We start from the raw sequence: 12,875 nt of genomic DNA, 5'->3' as shown, positions 1-12,875 counted from the left end.
CAGTCTTGATTCCCACTTGTGCTTCTTCCACCCAGCGTTTCTCATGAAAGTGATTCAGTTATACATAAATCTGTTTTTCAGATTATTTTCCCATGTTATTACAGAATATTGAGTAGAGCTTTCTGTGCTATACAGTAGGTTCTTGTTTATTATCTAATTTTTTTAATTAAAAAAATTTTTTTGGCAACACCATGTGGCATGGGGATCCTAGTTCCCCAACCAGGGATCAAACCTGCAGCCCCTATATTAGAAGCACAGAGTCTTAACTACTGGAACTCCAGGGAAGTCCCAGTTATCTATTTTATATATAGTAGTGTGTGTATGTTAATCCCAAACTCCCTAATTTATCCGTCCCCATCCCTTCTTTAATAACCACAAGGTTGTTTTCAAAGACTCTGAGTCTGCCTTTGTAAATAAGTTCATTTGTGTCATCTTATATGCAGGTCAGGAAGCAACAGTTAGAACTGGACATGGAACAACAGACTGGTTCCAAATAGGAAATGGAGTATGTCAAGGCTGTATATTGTCACCCTGCTTATTTAACTTCTATGCAAAGTACATCATGAGAAACGCTGGGCTGGAAGAAGCACAAGCTGGAATCAAGATTGCTGGGAGAAATATCAGTAACCTCAGATATGCAGATGACACTACCCTTATGGCAGAAAGTGAAGAGGAACTAACAAGCCTCTTGAGGAAAGTGAGAAAGGAGAGTGAAAAAGTTGCCTTAAGGCTCAACATTCAGAAAACGAAGATCATGGCATCTGGTCCCATGACTTCATGGGAAATAGATGGGGAAACAGTGGAAACAGTGTCAGACTTTATTTTGGGGGGCTCCAAAATCACTGAAGATGGTGGTTGCAGCCATGAAATTAAAAGACACTTATTCCTTGGAAGGAAAGTTATGCCCAACCTGCGAAGGTCCATCTAGTTAAAGCTATGGTTTTTCCAGTGGTCATGTATGGATGTGAGAGTTGGACTATAAAGAAAGCTGAGCACCAAAGAATTGATGGTTTTGAACTGTGGTTTTGGAGAAGACTCTTGAGAGTCCCTTGGACTGCAAGGAGATCCAACCAGTCCATTCTAAAGGAGATCAGTCCTGGGTGTTCATTGGAAGGACTGATGCTGAAGCTGAAACTCCAATACTTTGGCCACCTGATGCGAAGAGCTGACTCATCTGAAAAGATCTTGATGCTGGGAGGGATTGAGGGCAGGAGGAGAAGGGGACGACAGAGAATAAGATGGCTGGATGGCATCACCGACTCAATGGACATGAGTTTGAGTAAACTCCGGAGGTGGTGATGGACAGGGAGGCCTGCCGTGCTGTGATTCATGGGGTCACAAAGAGTCGGACACGACTGAGCGACTGAACTGAACTGAACTGAAATCACATATAAATGATATCTTATGATATTTGTCTTCTCTGATTACTAGCATATCCTTGAAATTTTAAATTTATTTTGTTGGTTAATATGAACTGTCCCCTAAAATACACTACTAATCCTTTATTTATAAAATAATTTCACCATTCTCAAAATGCCTTTTATCCTTTCTTAAAAAGAGCTTTTATACAATGAGAGGCTTTTAAAACTTTCTAAAGTGATTACTATATAAAAACTGATACTTATTAAATAGGGAATATTTCCATTTGAGCAAAATAATGCCTTCAGGTCATTGTTGTAATGAGTTATGAGTGTCATACGTCTAAAATAAACGAAGATAAATTGTCAGCATATAAGACCCTTGCAAAATAATAAAAATGTATGATGCCATCTTAGTACAGAAAGTTGCCAGCAAGATCTACTCAACAGATTGTTTTTGAATTTTTAAACTTTTTGTATTCTTACTTTTAAGTTGTTTTTTATGAAACAGTGCCTTGCCCTATTCCTCTCCCCAGTCACCCAGTTCATCCTTTTTGGCAGATGACTTCACTGTTCACCTTCATTTTTTGTAAACAGCATGGATTTGGGGCTCTATCTAGCTTTCCACTGTGGAGAAGGAAGATTTCACTCTGTTCTCCCTGTTCCTCATCACACACACACAAACTCACCGTCTATTCCCATCCCTTCAGTTTAGGCCTTCAGTTTAGCATCAGTTAGATAAGTACTAAATATGTTCTTTATCACGCTATATCCAAACAATTCTATACCTGAGTCATAAGGTAAACTATGAATACGTTCACTTCCCATATAGGTTTTCTTTGATATTTTGATGTCTGAAATTAAACTTTGATGTCTGAAGACAATCTTGTACACACTTTGTTGTAATATAACCCCAGTTAGTCACTGTGTCATTGTTCTGCTACAGAGTTCATGCTTCCTTCTGCTTCTGTCTCTGCTTATGGCTTAATCTCTGTCTCTGCTTATTGCTGCCTCTTGCATCACCTCCCTCTTCCTCCTGGGTTTAACTTTGCTCTCCCTGAGAGGAAAATGTTAGGAGATCTCTCAGCAAAGGTTTGTGGTAAACTACAGTTTCTTTTCTTATTCTGGAGCTAGAGTTTAACTGAGTGGTCGTTTAGTTTAATGGCATTTCTTTCAGAAGGTCAGGGACTCTTCCGCAGACTCCCTTGTTGCTGTTGAGAAGTCTGCTGACATTTGACTTGCTTGCTGCTTAGGATATGTTCTCCTCGCTGCTTTTCAGATTTCCCTGTCTGTCTTTTGTTCACGTTCTGTTCTAGGGGTAGGTTTGTCTTTATCCTGTTTAGCACCTGTGTTTCTTGAATCTATGCTTGGTAGCTTTTATCAGTTCTGAAAAACTCACACTTAACGTCTCTTAAAATATTACTTCTCTCAACTTCTCTCTTCTCTCCTCCCAGAGATGGCGACATAGATGTCGACGACTTACAAGAGTTCCAGGAGGAGAGAAATTGAGAGAAGTAATATTTTAAGAGACGTTAAGTGTGAGTTTTCCAGAACCTAAAAGTTGAGAGTTACATTTTATTCTATGCGAATTTTTAGGACTCCAAGCCCAGGAGACAGGATCTCAGATAACCCTGAGAGGACTGCTCTAGAGAAGCGAGGGGAGGAGCCAGGTTATATAGATAAGTTTTCTAGCAAAGGACAAGTAGTCTGAACCTCAAAAGATTATTGTTAATGAAAGAAAACCAGATGTCCCAAGTTAAGGAATTTAGCACTTTTCTGAAGTACGGGAAGATGCAAAAGTCTAGACCCGCTGAAATCATTCCTTTGATGGACACCTTCGCTGTCTGGGGCCGTTGTCCCGTTTTCACAGCCTAAGCTTCCTTTCCTCTGGGCTCAGTGCAGGGAGCGACTGTAGTCTGATGGCTGCTAGACAGCAGGTATTCTCCTTCCTGAGTTCCTTTAGGGCTCACCAGCTCACATCTGAAGGCTGTAGTCACTGGTGACTGTGACATTCTTGTCTACTGATGTGGCAGGAAATATTCCATTTCTCACAGCCACCAGGGATTTAAAGAGCAAAATGAAAATTCTTTGAGCATGTCAGTGTACTCATCTATTTTCTTGTGAAACTGAAAGAACAGTTCTAACCGACCACTTAACTCACAGTGCAACTGGAAGAAACGTTATTTTATTTTATTTTTTAACACAATGGTTAGCTTACAATATGGTGAAGCTCAGGATGAGTTCTACTCATCAGCTGTAAATTTAAGATGAAAATTTCAAAAGCTCCCATAGCAAGTCCGCAGTGCCTCTATGATCATGGTGTGTGCTCCAGCGGGGAGAGAATGGGGCCTTCGAGGAACACAGCCCCGATAGCTCTTGACTTCCTTAGGGGGAAAAAAAGGTCTTTTTTCCAACAGGTCTCATTTATTGGAGGAAATACCCACTTTCTCAGTAGTTAAATTTTCTTTATGTCAATTGCCTTATCTGTAAAATGGACATCAGATTCTGGCTGAAGGTAGAAGCCCGGATCTGATCATCCCTTGAGGCTCTTCCTAGCTCTAAGATTTTAAGTCATTGTTAGCAGCAGCGGGGCTTCCCAGGCCAATGCAGGAGATGTTAGAATCCCTGTGGTTGGAGAGATCCCCTGGAGTAGGAAATAGCAACCCGCTCCAGTATTCCTGCCTGGAAAATCCCACGGACAGAGGAGACTGGCGGGCTACAGTCCATGGGATTGCAGAGTTGGACATGACTGAGCGCACACAGCAGCGTTGGTGACACTTACACTGCGCCAGGCAATGTGCCCAGCACTTCTACATGTATTGATTTCTGATAATAATCCTAAAGTGCATTTGAGGGAGGAGATAGATGGGCTCCAAGCTAGGTATTTACAACTGGCCGCCTGTTCACACCTGTGGCGAGAAGATGAGTCCCAGGCTGTCCATTCATCCGCAGCCCCCTGTTTACAAATCCTGAAGCATTTCTGGTTCAAATGGGCCCTACGACTGTATAGTAACTGAACTCCTGTCTATATTTTGAGATCTATGTTGTGGTCTCTGCGGGGGTTGGAAAAGAATTTCCAGATGTGAGGCACAATGAGAGGAGAATAAAGTTTACTAGAGTGGGAGAGACTGTTAGAACAGCAGGCCTGCTCAAAGGAGAACTAACACTTTCAAAGACTTGCAGTCAATTTTTATAGCCTCAAGACAGAAAATTTCGGGTGATTGGTTAGGATGCTATAGGGTGGATAGTAGTGTGGGTATTTTACATACTATGGGGCCAGGGAACTGGCTGGTTTTGATCTGGAGGCTCATGGCAACTATTGCTTTGGGGCTTGGTCAGTTCCAGAGATTTTTATCCTGTGACCTTGGTGCAGGGTTCCACAAGCTACACCTCAATATAAAAACCAGCATCAGGGCCTTCCCTGGTGGCTCAGTGGTAAAGAATCCGCCTGTCAAGGCAGGAGACGTGGGTTCAATCCCCGGTCTGCAAAGACCCCACATCCCATGGGGCAACTAAACTCCTACACCACAGCTATTGAGCCTGTGCTCTGGAGCCCAGAAGCCGTAACTACTGAAGCCCACACTCCCCGGAGCCCATGCTCCACAGGAAGAGAAGCCACCGCAACGAGAAGCCTGTGTGTTGCAACCAAAGAGGAGCCCCCACTGGCCCAACCAGGGGATCCATCTTAACTGAAGGATGCGTGAGTATCCAGGGGAAGGTCCAGAGGCAAATTAACCATGGGGTCAAAAAAATACAGTTGGCCAAAAGAAGACAAATACATGGAAGGCTGCCTCCTAATAAGAGATTTAAACTTCCCAAAGGTGTGTCTCTTTCTCTCTGAGTTCGCCTGTCTTTCTGCAATATATTTTTCTTTTTGATAAACTTTCTACTTAACTCTTTACCTTCTGCCTCCTCACCTGCATTTGTTTTTGACAAAGCAGGCAAGAACTAGAGACTCAGACCATAACTGCTGACCCCTGTGGTCCAGTGGTAAGGACTCCCGGTCCAGGGAACAAAGGTCTTGCTTCCAGCTACTGCTCGCTGCTGCTTGCCGTTGCCTATGTCTGAAATCAGGTACTTGTTTCCAGTTTTCAGGCCAGGAGTCTACAAGCTCAAGGAGATAAAGTAAACCTTCCTGAGGTCACACAACTAAAACCTGAGTCAGAATCTGAATCGGGGTGTCCCTGTTTCTAGAACCCATGGTTTTCACTGAGCACAAAGGTATGAGGTCATTGCTTTCCCAAGAGACCTAGAAGAAAGTATCTGAAATCTGTCCCCATTTCTATGAGAAACAAGGGGTAGTACTCACTCTTCACTCCCTCAGATTGGCAGCTCCCTGGGGATAGGAGGTAAGTCACGAGATCTCAGAAGGGGTCCCATTGCTCTTTAGGCCCTGGGTAAATCGGTTGATTTTTCCAAGGTCAAAGTCATTGGCTGAACCAAGACCAGGACAGGAAACCTTCACATTCCCTGGGTGGGTACCTTGACTTGTGTGCATTCACTGTTTCTTCTTGGGGCCATTCACCCAGTCTCAGAATCCCTATACAGAGACTGCTACGAGGGGATGATGCTGGTGGCAATGGCTTTATTGTCATCATAAGGATAATTAGCTCTTGTGTCTTCTTACTAATGAGGGGTGGGAGGGAGAGAATTTACAAAAATAATATTCACTGGTGATGTTACTGAGTCCAAACTTGCTCTGCTTGCCACACGACAGGCCATTGAATCCGAGAGATGAGGTGTTGAGGCAAAGAGACTTTAATCTGGGGGCTGGCAGACCAAGAAGAGGGCAGGCTAGCGCCTCAAAATAACCATCTTATTGGAGTCTGGATGCCACGTGCTTATATAGATCAGAGAGGAGCTAAAGAGGCAGAATAGAGAGGGAGATGCAGCGGGGAAGTAAAGTGAAAGGGTCTTCAGTCTTGCAATGTTGTAGCCACGCGTTCCAGGAAACAAACTCACTCAGAAGGACAGTGCAGATAGTGGAGTGCAGTTTATTACACTGGTGGGCCCAAGGCAGATTCTCCTCTTAACCAAGGACCCCGACCAGTTTTTGTGAAAACCTTATATATCCTAAGTGTATGTGCTCAAACCCACCTCCCCAAATTCTCTGAAACTAGTCTGAACAAAGGAAAAGAAAGATACAATCAAAGTTAACCCGTGATTCATATGCCTTAAGCCTAGGTAGTTAACAGTGGACATTATCAATAGACCTGTGGTCATACCCCAATAAGCAAAATAGAATTTATGATTCTATTCAGTTACACAGATAATTAGGGTATTCTTTTAGGCAATGGAGAGTCTAGGTACGAGCCCTGGGGCTCTTCCAACCTGGGGGTCTGATTCTCCAATTGGTATGTCATTTCCATAGATAATGGGCATATAGCTCAAAGTCCACAGTCTGGCCCAAGATGGAGTCCTGCTTTCAAGATGGAGCCTGTTCTGTCTGTTTCCTCCTTCAATGCTATTTCCAGGTAGATAGTGTCAGAACTGAGCCAGCTTGTAGGACACCCAGCTGGTGTCCAGAGAATTGTTGATGTGTTGAATCCCTTGCTGCTACTTCACATTGGAATAAGGTTCCAGAATCATATTATATTGTTAATCCATTTTTAAATAAAATATTTTTCACTTAAAGAGACTAAGATTCAGAGGCCTTAAGTAACTTGCGTCTGGCAGAATGAGAGTTTGGACTCTCTTAATAATGAAGCCAAAGGCCTTTGAACTGTACCAGGGACCTGGTTACAATGATTGGCCCTGAGATGGCTATCTTATTATTGTAGGAAGGCGGGGGGTGGGGTGGGGCCCTCCAGGGCCCCAAGAGCGGGCTCTTGTCTAACACTCGGAAAAGAATTGTCCGAGGAGACGTGCTGACAAAGCAAGAGACTTTATTGGAAGAAGGCACCTGGGCAGAGAGCACTAGGGTAAGGGAACCCAGGAGAACTGCTCTGCCATGTGGCTCGCAGTCTCGGGTTTTATGGTGATGGGATTAGTTTCCAGGTTGTCTTTGGCCAATCATTCTGACTCAGAGTCTTTCCTGGTGGCGCATGCATCGCTCAGTCAAGATGGATGCTAGCGAGAGGGATTCTGGGAAGTGGACGGACACGCGGCGTCTCCTTTTGACCTTTCCGGAACTCTTCTGGTTGGTGGTGGCTTATTAGTTCCGTATTCCTTACCAGGACCTCCTGTTGTAAAGCAACTCATGCGAATGGTTACTGGAGAGTCTGTCCAGGGTGGGTGGTTTCAGTCAGCGTGCTTCCCCTAACATTATCAAGGGTCTTCCAGACACACTGTCTAGTGACCTGCAATCTGGCACAAAAATCAGCACTGAGCCAATCAAAAAAGCCTTTCTCTGGAATCTGGAGTTTGAATAGCTCAGGTAGGACCTGAAGAGTAAGAGTTGTGATCTTGTGATGAAAAAGACCTTAAAAACATAAATAGCAAAGTGAAAATTTATGAAATGTATTACCAAATTCAAGATTTTAACCTAATGAATAACACCAGTATCAGAGCTAATGAGTCAGTTTCAAGTCTAAAATGAGCAGGAGATGAATGTCTCAAATATGCAAGGAGTTCCTGGAAATCAACAAAAGAAAGATGGAAAACTGAAAAATGAGTAGAAGACCTGAGAGAAAATTCCAGAAGAGATAGGCACCCTCACATGTAGTCAGAAAATGAGAAAAATAAAACAATAGTGAGAGATGACTTTACACTCAGGAGATTTTCAGAAATTAGCACGTTTGACAGCACCTTTGTTGGGGTGGGGATGGAGGAGCAAGAATCTCAGAGCTTCTCTGGTGGAAATGTAAATGGGTATGTTACCAAATTGAAGCTTGGTCTGCTTGCCGCAAGACAGGCCAGTAATCGGGCGAGGATGTGTTGAGGCAAGGAATATCAACTTTATTGGAAAGCTGGGTGTCCCAGAAGGTTAATGTCCTAGAGTACCATCTTATCAGGGTCTGGACACCAGTCTCTTTTATAGAACGGAGCTGGAAGAGGTGAGGAAATATAGTATAAAAGCCATAAGTCTTACAAAGTATCTCCTGGCCGGACCAGCATCAAGGAGGGAATGTGTTGATTTCTTCTTTTCTACAACCCTTCACAGTTGGGCAGGGTCTGAATGTCTCTCTGAGAGCTGAACAAAGGCACTTTAGGTTAACATTCAGGCAGAAGGGCTGGGTTTCCCAAAACAGGCCATTATGTATGTTTACAGCTATAGACAGCATTCTTTTAGTGATTATAATAACAAAAGCAATGGAGAGCAAAGGTTAAAGTGAAAAGGAGCAGATCCAACATGGAGTCAGATTTTGTTCTTCCCTATAACAGATAGAGTTGTAGGGAGCAATTTGGTGGTGCTTAAGAAGTTAAGTGTGCAAATAGCGGCCATCCTCTTCTAGGCTGTATCTGAGGCCTCTTACGCAGGGAGGAGTATTAGGCTGTTCATCCCAGTATTGCTTCCCCACTCTCCTCCACACTGTGGCATGTGGGATCTTGGCTCCCTGGCCAGTGATCTATGGAAGCACGGAGACTGAACCTTTGGACTACCAGGGAAGTTCATCACACGTTGCTTATTGTCAAAGGCAGATGGAGGTAACCCAGAAACCCTTTGTCAAAATAAAATATGGTAAAATATGGTACTGTGTATTGTAGAATACTATTCTGCAATTAGAATAAACTAGATGTATAAACAACAACATGATTAAACTTTAAAAATACTAGTACTGGGTTTTAAAAAGTAAGAAACAGATCTAGTACAGTACTATTAATATATTCAAAGATTCTTCTGTATCCAAGGATACATGGAAAACATTAGAGAGTAACTGCCTGCAGGGGTGAGGACAATGTGAGGATGGAGTTACAGGTGAAAATAGAAATAAAACAAGAAGACTTGCATGGGCTGATGATTATGTTCCTAGAATGAAGGAATATGATTGCGTTAACTCTGCACTGAAAGCCAGAAAAAAGGAAAGGACTGAAATGAACAGGAAAATAACAGACACGAGTAAGGACAGCAAGCCCCACTGGTAGGCTCAAAAATGGGCCCCGCATGGAGAGCAAGGCAAGAATCAGAGAAAATGCATTGCCATGGCTCCTGTTCCCATCACAACCAGCCCAGCGTAATCACCATTCTTGGGCTTCAGATTCCCTATGATTACTCCTCTAGTTCACTAAGGCACCTTGAGTGTACGTGATCCAGCAGCCTGGCAACTCTTTTGTGGGATATCTTTGTCTATCTTTTTTTTCTTTAGCCCAATCTCTCAATTATCCCATGCCACCCTCTGCCCCCCTGGTATCCATACATTTGTTCTCTAGGTCTGTGCCTCTATTTCTGCTTTGCAAATTAGGTCATCTCTACCCCTTTTCTAGACTCCACATATAAATGTAAATATATGGTATTTGTTCTTCTGATCTACTTCACTCTGTATGACAGTCTCTAGGTCCATTTATGTTCCTGCAAACTACACAATTTCATTCCTTTTTATGGTCGAGTAATATTCCATTGAATATATGTACCATATCTTCAGAACGACCATCATCAAAAAAAATCTACAGACAATGAATGCAAGAGAAGGGGTGGAGAAAGGGAACGCTTGAACACTGTTGGTGGGAATGTAAATTGATACAGCCATTATGGAGAACAGTATGGAGTTTCCTTTAAGAACTAAAAATAGAACTACCATAGGATCCAGCAATCCTACTCCTGGGCATATACCCAGGAAAGAAAAGCACAGTTCAGAAAGATACATGCACCCCACTGTTCATTGCAGCACTATTTACAATAGCCGGAACATGGAGGCAACCTAAACATCCATCAACAGAGGAATGGGTAAGGAAGTTGTGAGATCTCTTTTTGCCTCCTGCCCAGTAGAGGACAGGCTTCCCAGGTGGTGCCAGTGGTAAAGAATCCACCTGCCAACGCAGGAGATGTGAGATGCAGGTTCGATCCCTGGGTTAGGAAGATGCCCTGGAGTAGGAAATGGCAACCTGCTCCAATAATTTTGCCTGGAAAATTCCATGGACAGAGAAGCCTGGTGGGCTATAGTCCACGGACTCACAATGAGTGGAACATGACAGAGCGACTGAGCACACTCTCAAGTGGACAGAACTCAACACTCTCTTGTTCCCAGAAAACTGCAGTGCTAACAGAAATATTGAGATCAATGGAGATTGTGCCAAAGATCCCACAGAGGGGATAAAGCATGGCTTTACAGTACAAACACTGCAACACAGATATTCTCCAACTTTCCAGTGGGGCCACCAAATGGATTATTTCCCTCTGCCTTTCCTCCAGACAGCTCCCAGTCCTCATCCTTGGGTCTTATGTACACCTAAGCCTTTGCTTCAGGCTTCTGAATTTTTTCTTCAGGGCAATTTTATTTTGGCACAGAACCTCCACATGTGCATATCCACAGCCCTCTGTCTGCTCAGTTCAGTTCAGTCGCTCAGTCGTGTCCGACTCTTTGCGACCCCATGAATCGCAGCACGCCAGGCCTCCGCCCATCTCCCTGAGTTCACTCAGACTCACGTCCATCGAGTCAGTGATGCCATCCAGCCATCTCATCCTCTGTCGTCCCCTTCTCCTCCTGCCCCCAATCCCTCCCAACATCAGAGTCTTTTCCAATGAGTCAGCTCTTCTCATGAGGTGGCCAAAGTACTGGAGTTTCAGCTTTAGCATCATTCCTTCCAAAGAACACCCAGGACCGATCTCCTTTAGAAGGGACTGGTTGGATCTCCTTGCAGTCCAAGGGACTCTCAAGAGTCTTCTCCAACACAACAGTTCAAAAGCATCAATTCTTCAGCGCTCAGCTTTCTTCACAGTCCAAATCTCACATCCATACATGACCACTGGAAAAACCATAGCCTTGACCTTTGTTGGCAAAGTAATGTCTCTGCTTTTGAATATGCTATCTAGGTTGGTCATAACTTTCCTTCCAAGGAGTAAGCGTCTTTTAAGTTCATGGCTGCAGTCACCATCTGCAGTGATTTGGGACCCCCCCAAAATAAAGTCTGACACTGTTTCCACTGTTTCCCCATCTATTTCCCATGAAGTGATGGGACCGGATGCCACAATCTTCGTTTTCTGAATGTTGAGCTTTAAGCCAACTGTTTCACTCTCCTCTTTCACTTTCATCAGGAGGCTTTTTAGTTCCTCTTCACTTTCTGCCATAGGGTGGTGTCATCTGCATAACTCAGGTTATTGATATTTCTCCCAGCAATCTTGATTCCAGCTTGTGCTTCTTCCAGCCCAGCATTTCTCATGATGTACTCTGCATATAAGTTAAATAAGCAGGGTGACAATATACAGCCTTGACAGACTCCTTTTCCTATTTGGAACCAGTCTGTTGTTCCATGTCCCATTCTAACTGTTGCTTCCTGACCTGCATACAGGTTTCTCAAGAGGCAGGTCAGGTGGTCTGGTGTTCCCATCTCTTTCAGAATTTTCCACAGTTTATTGTGAGCCACACAGTCAAAGGCTTTGGCATAGTCAATAAAACAGAAATAGATGTTTTTCTGGAACTCTCTTGCTTTTTTGATGATCCAGCAGATGCTGGCAATTTCATCTCTGGTTCCTCTGCTTTTTCTAAAACCAGCTTGAACATCTGGAAGTTCTGGTCCACCCTGAAATAAGAAGTACTAGAGGCCTGGAAATACAGTGTCAGTCATTCATTTGTTTTTTTTCTATTTCATACTCAACCAAAAATAGTCTTGTCCATCTAAAACAGTAGTTCAGGACAGAGGAAAAGAAACAAAGCCCCATTGACCTGTCTGGAAAGTTTGAGCTTCTTGTCAGGTCACCAGCCTGAGGCACCAAGGCCAGGAACTGAGGATTCCACCTCCCGCAGGTTACAAGGACCAGCTGAGAAGCCTGTCAGGCAGTTCCTTTAACTTGTGCTAGTTTTCTCAGCCACGGGGTGAGAAAAACACAGTTAAGTCCTCTGTATTTCACAGGTTTGTCAAAATGTTCAAAGGAAGATATGTATTTTTGAAAAGTAACTTTTGATTTGGGTAATATTTGACATATGTTACAATGAGGCAAGTGTTGCATATCATTTTTCTTTGAGAGGGGGATTTCAAAGAGTATTTGTGGAATAATCTCATAAGTTCGTTTAAAAAAAAAGTTAAATACACTTGTCTACAAAACTGGCAGTATATACAAAATGTTTAACCAGGGACTTCACTTCACTTTCACTTTTCACTTTCATGCATTGGAGAAGGAAATGGCAACCCACTCCAGTGTTCTTGCCTGGAGAATCCCAGGGATGGGGGAGCCTGGTGGGCTGCCGTCTATGGGGTCACACAGAGTCGGACACGACTGAAGCGACTTAGCAGCAGCAGCAGCAGCATGAGATGTGATAAGAGAAAGTGAGGAGAGTGGGACTTTTCACTCTCTGAAAATGTTTGAATCTTTTAAAAACCAAGAGTATATATTGATACTGCTTTTATAATAAACATTAGGTAATACGACTGAGGCAGAAATTGCTAGACAGTATAAGACTTTGAGACTTCAATTCATTTTTA

Source organism: Oryx dammah, unplaced genomic scaffold (assembly GCF_014754425.2).
Source record: "Oryx dammah isolate SB20612 unplaced genomic scaffold, SCBI_Odam_1.1 HiC_scaffold_11, whole genome shotgun sequence".
Classification (NCBI taxonomy): Eukaryota; Metazoa; Chordata; class Mammalia; order Artiodactyla; family Bovidae; genus Oryx; species Oryx dammah.
Note: the sequence above shows the minus strand (reverse complement) of the source record.